Source organism: Saimiri boliviensis, chromosome 11 (assembly GCF_048565385.1).
Source record: "Saimiri boliviensis isolate mSaiBol1 chromosome 11, mSaiBol1.pri, whole genome shotgun sequence".
Lineage (NCBI taxonomy): Eukaryota > Metazoa > Chordata > Mammalia > Primates > Cebidae > Saimiri > Saimiri boliviensis.
This window is the reverse complement of record NC_133459.1, coordinates 6958869-6966982: the sequence shown is the minus strand read 5'-3', so window position 1 is coordinate 6966982 and position 8114 is coordinate 6958869. Positions and strand designations below refer to the sequence as shown.

Here is an 8114-nt window from a genome sequence, read left to right as displayed (position 1 = left end):
GCCTGTAAGCCCAGCACTTTGGGAAGGCAAGGCGGGGGGATCACCTGAAGTGAGGAGTTCGAGACCACCCTGGCCAACATGGTGAAACCCCGTCTCTACTAAAAATACAAAAATTAGCCAAGCATGATGGTGGGTGCCTGTAATCCCAGCCATGTGGCAAACTGAGGCAGGAGAATCACTTGACCCTGGGATGGAGGTTAAAGTGAGCTGAAACCGTACCATTGCATTCCAGCCTGAGCAACAAAAGCAAAAATCCATCTAAAAAAAAAATGTTAATTGATAGTGGAGAAACCTGGCAGAGAACCCCTCCACTGAGTGATCAAAGACAGCATCACCGTAATTAGACAGAGCGACATTACTGTAAGAAGAGCATAGCATCACTTCTGATATTCTCGTGAAATATGCATAACCTCAATCTCATTATGAGGAATCTTCAGACAAACCCAAATTGAGGGATGTTCAACAAAAGCGGTGGCCAGCACACTTCAAAAGCATTAATGCTATGGGTGAGAAAGGCTGAGAATGATCACAGGTCAGAGGAGACTAAGGAGGTGCAATGGCTGAGCGCAGTGTGGGCTCCTGGGTGGAATCCTGCACCAGGAAAGGATGTGAGTGTGAAAGTGGATGCGATTCCAGGAGGATCTGTACATGAGTGGATAGTGTCGTAGTAATGTGCATTTTCTGTCTTTCATCATTGTATTTTGGTTTTGTGAGATGCTATGTGAGGGGAAACTGAGTGAGGGGTATTTGGAAACTGTGTTATTTTGCAACTTTTCCAAAAATCTAAAATTATTTTAAAATAAAGAGTTTTCCAGTCTGGGCAATATGGTGAAACCTGGTCTCTACAAAAAAATACAAAAATTAGCCAGGCATGGTGTGTGCCTGTAGTCCCAGGCACTTGGGAGGTTGCGACAGGAGGATTGCCTGAGGCTGGGAGATGTTCCGGCTGCAGTAAGCTCTGATTGTGCCACTGTGCTCCAGCCTAGGCAACACAGCAAGACCCTGTCTCAAAAATAAACAACTCATAATAAATTAAATGAAGTTTTTAGAAAGAAGATGATGAATGGATGGATAGGATTACATGATAAATAAATGTATTAAAATTCTAATTGGAGAATTTCAATTGTGGACCTTTGGTTGTTGACTGATACAATTCTTTCCACTCTTCTGTATACTTGAAATGTGAAAAAAAAAAAAAAAGTTGAAAATATCCGACTGATACACTAAGTTTAACTTTGATTCTGATATTAATTTATTTATTTCCAATTGAACATGAAGAACTCCTCCTCAGTGCTGCCTACGGAGTGGCCGCCGTCTCCTCCCCGGCATCATGGCCTCTCTCAGACCCCCTGTCAAGCCCAAGATCGTCGAAAAGAGAATCAAGAAGTTCATCGGGCACCAGTCTGACCCATATGTCAAAATTAAGCGTAACTGGCAGAAACCCAGAGGTATTGACAACAGGGTTCGTAGAAGGTTCAAGGGCCAGATCTCGATGCCCAACACTGGTTATGGGAGCAACAAAAAAACACAGCACGTGCTGCCCAGTGGCTTCCGGAAGCTCCTGGTCCGCAACGTGAAGGAGCTGGAAGTGCTGCTGATGTGCAGCAAACCTTAGTGTGCTGAGATCGCTCAGGATGTATCCTCCGAGAACCGCGAAGCCATTGTGGAAAGAGCTGCCCAGCTGGCCGTCAGCGTCACCAATGCCAATGCCAGGCTTTGCAGTGAAGAAAATGAGTAGACAGCTCATGTGCACATTCTGTGTTTAAATAAAACTGTAAAAACTGCCATCTGGCAAAAAAAAAAAAAAAAAAAAAAAAAAAAACTGGTGCAATCAGTGATTTGCAGGAGTGAAGAGGAATAGAGTGATCTTTGCTGATCTGCATGGCGCAGGGAAGGATAATCATATTCTGGAGTTAGGAACCAAAAGACTCAAATCCAAACAACAGAGCTTCAAGGAAACAAACGCAAGAGACAAGCACACAGAACCTTACAAGTAAACATGGAGTTCTTAAAAAGGATGATCACCCCTATTTCAAGGTTCCTGAATACTCATGACACGGAAGGAATGCTCCTGATGTCCCTTAGTAGAGACAGTGACCCTATTAAGAAGCTTATGTGACTTCCCCCAATCAAGGCCTGTTTCCCTAAGCACTGATCAACCTTATCAGGCTACTGATTAGAAGAGGGAGGAGGCGCTGGAGTCAGCCAAGCCCGGGCTGGTGTAAGGTGGTACAGTTGCCTTATTTAATACTATTTCATTGCTAAATAAACTGATCTAATGAATCAGCCCCACTGTAAAATGATGTAACAAGCCATAAATCTGTACTGGTAACCTTTGGTGTTCTGTATGAATGTTCACACTGTAACCCACATATTTATCACTGAGTGCGGGAAACCAGGGGTTGTAATGAAATACACACATGTTCCTTGGAGACTGAGAATCAGGGGATGAGGAAGGAAAAAACATGATCCTCATGCTCAAAAGATTCTCAGATCAGGAAACATCCTATGAGATAATTCAGAAAGCTTCTGGTTCCCAGTACAGAACAGGAAACGCCAAAGGTCCCACTCTGCCCTGAGAGGATATACATTTAGGGGAAATTCCGAAACCTGGTCCTCCTGGGAACTCAGAAAGGAATCAGACCCAGAAGGTGGAGGCTTCCTCGGCTGCTAAACTTATCCGGTTTTCCGAGCGAGCTGTGAGTGCTCGAACACTTGATTGTAATACAGAAATCAGTTTCAGCGCTGGAGGAGAATTAAAAAAATACTTTCACAGTGATGCATGCTCTTCTTTTAACTTGTAGAGTATAACACTTCGATATCTTGATCTAGACCTGACAAACCACGTGTGTCCAGAAGGAGATCTGGTTCATACTCACAGTGGGTTCCAGGACTGTGCTAGGACATTTCTCTGTCATCCTTTGCAAGCACGCCTCAAAATTCTGTATGCGATTTATTTTGTATGTGAAAAGAATGCTTAGGGTTTCAGATGGAATCTTCGGAAGTGCATAATTCTAAATAATAATAATTTTTTAAAAACAATAATAGCTGATACTCACTGAACACTTACAATGTGCAACCCCCGTAGCTGAGACGTATTAACTCACTGAATAATACCAGCTTCTTCCCAGAGCTCACTGCCCCTTAACAGGACGTGGAGCAGACCTGCTGTTTATTGCCAATCCTAACAGATAGGGCAATGATTGCTGAGCATTAGCTTTTCAGCCTCCTCCATGGTTTTTATTTATTTATTTATTTATTTTTTAATAAACACTGAAGGTTTGCCAAGTGTTGAACTGAAAACTATTCCAGCTGCATTTACCTCAAAATTGCCAAACAGGGCCATGGCTCCAGCCAGGACTGTACTATTCCTTTTTTTTTTTTTTTTTTTTTTGAGATGGAGTCTCACTCTGTTGCCCAGGCTGGAGTGCAGTGGCGTGATCTCAGCTCAGTGCAAACTCTGTCTCCCAGGTTCAAGCAATTCTCCTGCCTCAGCCTCCCAAAGTGCCAGGATTACGGGAGTGAGCCACCTCGCCCAGCTCGTATTATTTCTCTATAGTTCAACATGACACGCTTAAGTCACTCTCCTCCCTCTCATCTTCAAAGAATAGGCATCTTAGACAAGTAATTTTGTGACAAAACTGTACTCATGCAGCCTGGAAAAGAATACAAGCCATCAGAAGCATATGAAGCCAGAGGTTCTGCAGTAAGAATCTGATGTGTTTAAAGCAAGTTTCAGAGAAAACGCCATCTAACAGATATTCCATTGTGATATTTTAAGGAGGGGAGAGGAAGATAAACATTAATACCTTTGGATCATTCTTGAAAAGGTCAATTCACTCTAATTCTTTTTCTGAATTAGGAAGTAAATAAGCATGCTTAGTATAATAGATCTCACATACCATTCCTCACTCTTTGTTACTAAAGTTTTTTTAAAAAGTGTACATTTTTCAATTTTTACCTTTTTTAAATTTTGAGACAGGGTCTTGCTCTGATGCCCAGGTTGGAGTGTAGTAGCATGATCATAGCTCATTGCAGCCTCGGCTTCCTGGGCTCAAGTGATCCTCCCACCTCAGCCTCCCGAGTAGCTGGTAATATAGGTATGCACCACCACGCCCAGCAAATTTTTGTACTTTTTGTAGAGACAGGGTCTCGCCATGTTGGCCAAGCTGACTCGAGCTCAAGCAATCCACCCACCTTAGCCCCCCAAAGTGCTGGGGTGATAGGTGTGAGCCGCCACGCCCAGGCTACTGTATGTTTTAGAAAACTGGTATGTTTTATAGGTATTTCTATGGCTGGACTACATTGCGAGTACAAAATACAAATTAAGATGCCATTTGAAATACAGACCTGTGTAGATGCCTAGTTTATGAGAAAATGATCCAGTTGTCCTAAGTCACGAAGCCATTCGCTGGGGAGATCTGTGTAACCAGCCCTGATCCCAACAGGAGAGCGAACTGCTTCACGAATCCAGGAGAAAGGACCACAGTGCTCAAGATGCCTGCTTCGACATGTGGAAATTCAAAACTCCCTGACTCTCGTTTCCAACTATGAAATTGAAATGTGGACCTTGCCAGGTACTGTGAGGATTATGCAATGTTTGTGCATACGCACAAATAACTTACATACAATATATACACAGAAACGTTTCATTCTAAACTGGGCACAGTGGCTCATGCCTGTAATTCCAGCACTTTGGGAGGCCAAGGCGGGCAGATCACCTGAGGTCAGGAGTTGGAGACCAGCCTGGCCAACATGGAGAAACCCCGTCTCTACTAAAAATACAAACGTATCCAGGTGTAGTGGTGCACACCTGTAATCCCAGCTGCTCGGGAAGCTGAGGCAGGAGAATTGCTTGTACCTGGGAGGCGGAGTTTGCAGTGAACCAAGATTGCACCATTGCACTCCAGCCTGGGCAACAAGAGCTAAACTCCATCTCAAACAAGAAAAAAAAAAAAAAAAGTTTCATCCTCTCCCATGTTCTAAACAACTCTACGGCCCTTTGTGAACATCTCCCAGCTTCTTGCTCTTCCTTCAGAGCCTGGTGCTACCCCATCACTTAGGGGATCATGGCCTCACTCTGGGAACGTATCTGAGCCCCCTTTTGTGGGTCAACGCTTCAAATCTCAAATCTCCCTCCTTCCCACCTATAAATGTACCTACGTAGTCACCGGCCCTTTCTTCTCACCTCAGAGGGTCAGCGTTTCTGATTCCAGCATATACATATATTCCCCGCTAGCTCTTACTTCTCTGCGTTCTCTCTCTCCATTGCTCTTTCTCTCTGCCTGCGAGTGAGTTCAAGTGTTCTGCACCTGGAGAAAACCCTTTGCGTCTTACCAACCTCTCTAAACGACTGTGCTCCCTTCTTCCCTCACTCCTACCTTCTGGAGCTAACGTTAGCTTCTGCACTGTTCTGGAATCCATCTGCTTCTTTTCACCTTTATTGCCAGGATCCTGGTCCAAGCTATCTCTATCACCTGGACTCTTCTACTTTATTCCAAGATCCAAATGTTACACCATCTAACATTAGAGGTTTCCTAATTATTCTCAGACCCAAATCCTTCTGAGAGAGAAGACCCTGCTCAGCCTCCTGCCACCATCCCTTTCAGTGGCTCCACATTCACAAGGCTCTGCACCTGCTGTCCTGTGACCTGGACTCTTCTGATCTCTGTCCCCAACCCCCCGCCCACTGCCAACTACATCACTCCACCCCTCAGGGCTGTGCTTGCAGCCTCAGGGAGCCTTCTTGGCCCCCGAGATCATGGCATGCTCCAGTGCCACACCATGTTTCTCTCCGTGAAGCGCTGACCCGGTTTGTGAGGATGCCATCACTTCCTTTGTGTCATTATTTGATCAGTGCCTCTCTCTCCCACGAGACCCTAAGATCTATGAGTGCAAAACCGATGTCATCTTTGCCCACATTTATGTCTACAACAAATAACACAGTGTCTGGCCCTTCTTAGGAACTCAGCAAACATTCACTCTGGTCAAATGTTAAGCTCCCAGAAATAAAATGTCTAGACTAGCTGTCCCTACTGCCTAGTTCCCATCCTCTGCTTATCACTAATAACCTTCTAATGGTCAACCCCGTGTGTTCTTTTAATCCTGTCAACTTAAAGACACTATTCCCTTGGCTCCCCTCTTCTTACTTTTAAATTCTGACCCCCTCAGTCTGCCCCAAGTCCTGACCTTCTTGCTTTTATCTTCTCATTCTATGACACCAATTTTTTAACCTTTGGAGACCACTAAGAATCTGATCACAAGTCAGGATGCACTCCATCATAGCACGCCAAATGGAAATACACAGAAAATATTGCTTCTAATTGCCGCTGCTGCTGCCTCTTTTTTCAGTTTTTTGTTGCTGCTGCTGCTCTGCTGCCTGGGCAACAGTGAGCCAACATCGCACCACTGCACCAGCCTGGGCACCACAGCAACAGCAGGAGGGCAGAGGCGCGATCTCGGCTCACCGCAATCTCCACCTCTCGAGTTCAAGCGGTTCTCGTGCCTCAGCCTCCCAAGTAGCTGGGACTGCAGGCACACACCACCATGCCCGGCTAAGTTTTGTATTTTTAGTAGAAATGGGGTTTCGCCATATTGGCCAGGCTGGTCTCAAACTCCCAACCTCAGGTGATCCACCCACCTCAGCCTCCCAAAGTGCTGGGATCACAGGTGTGAGCCACTGGGCCTGGCTGCTTCTAATTGCTGGGGGTTATGGAGCCCTGGACACCAGTCACTCAGGCCACAGAAGATTCCAGTGGAGGGCCTCATTGACTGGCACCATCACCCACACTGTTTTTTAAGACGGTCTTGCTCTGTCGCCCAGGCTGGTGCCGTGGTGCGATGTTGGCTCACTGCAGCCTGTGTCTCTCCACTGCCACCCACGTTACACTGCCACCTTTGTCAGCTAAATCTCCATGTCTGTGCTGACTTCTCTTGAGCTCAAGGCCCGATTTCCCACGCAGGTTCGCTGTCTCTTCCTAGTTGTCTCACAAGCCCTGTCAACAAAGAAACTTACTTATTTCCCCAAACCTGCTGTTTCTACCTGCTGCCTCTAGCTCACGCTCTTGCCCCAACCTAGGCATCTGTTTTTCAAGCTGTTGCCCGAAACTCCATATCTGTTTTTATTAAAGAGGTCATCTTCTTCATCCATGACGTCTCCATAAAGTCATCAGGATTCTTCCCACAACGGAAAAACTTTATTTGGTCAATCTAATTTTCTCATAGTTTTTCCAAATGCACTCAACATCTCTCCTGAGAACAAACCAATTCCGGAACAAAATAATCAATAACACTGACACATGTTGAAGAAAGAAAGGAACAAGGAAATCGTACGGACGGCCCCCCCTCACCCCACCCCACCCTTCCCACCGCCAAGAACAGACATGTGCTAAGCGACCAGTGAAGAGGCTGATGGTGTCCTCAGCATGAAACAGAGAGGGGAAGAAATGCTGTCACTTCCACAAACATTTCAACCCCCAGGAAGACCCTCCTCCTGCATCTAGCCACCATAATATCCCAATTATTCTGCAAAACAGCGTCTTGTCTCCAGGCTGGTTGGCCTCCTTTCTGACTCCGTATTCTGTCAAACTAACCCCCAGCTCTGTTCTCGTCATTCTACCTACCTGCCATTCTTCCCCACTCTATTTTGAGTTTTCAAATACGTCCTCTCGGCCCAGAACAAATGACTCATAAATGAGGAGTGTGTCGGCACCAACTGCCTCTCTCTATTTAAAAACAGAGCTCAAGCTCTGCCTTTTCAACAACACCTTCCCTGATTCGGTGATGTCAGCAAATGCTTACCAAGCCGCCTCCTGTGTGCCGTGTCCTGTGCAGGGCCTGGATGGAGTAGATCAAAAGATGAAAATAACGCACGCTCTGGCATCAAGGTATTTCTAGTCCAGCAGAACAATTTTCTTTTTTAAAATAATAAAATGAGACTGGGCGCAATAGCTCACGCCTGTAATCTCAGCACTTTGGGAGGCTGAGGTGGGCAGATCACGAGGTCAAGAGATCGAGACTCTCCTGGCCAACATGGTGAAACCTCCATCTCTACTAAAACTACAAAAATTAGCTAGGTGTGGTGGCAGGCACCTGTAGTCCCAGCTACTCGGGGG

General features: G+C 45.7%; 1 pseudogene; it reads left to right on the top strand.

Moving 5' to 3' along the window:
* Positions 1-1330: 1330 nt before the first annotated feature.
* LOC101052625 (large ribosomal subunit protein eL32-like) lies at positions 1331-1738 on the top strand (annotated as a pseudogene).
* Positions 1739-8114: the final 6376 nt, after the last annotated feature.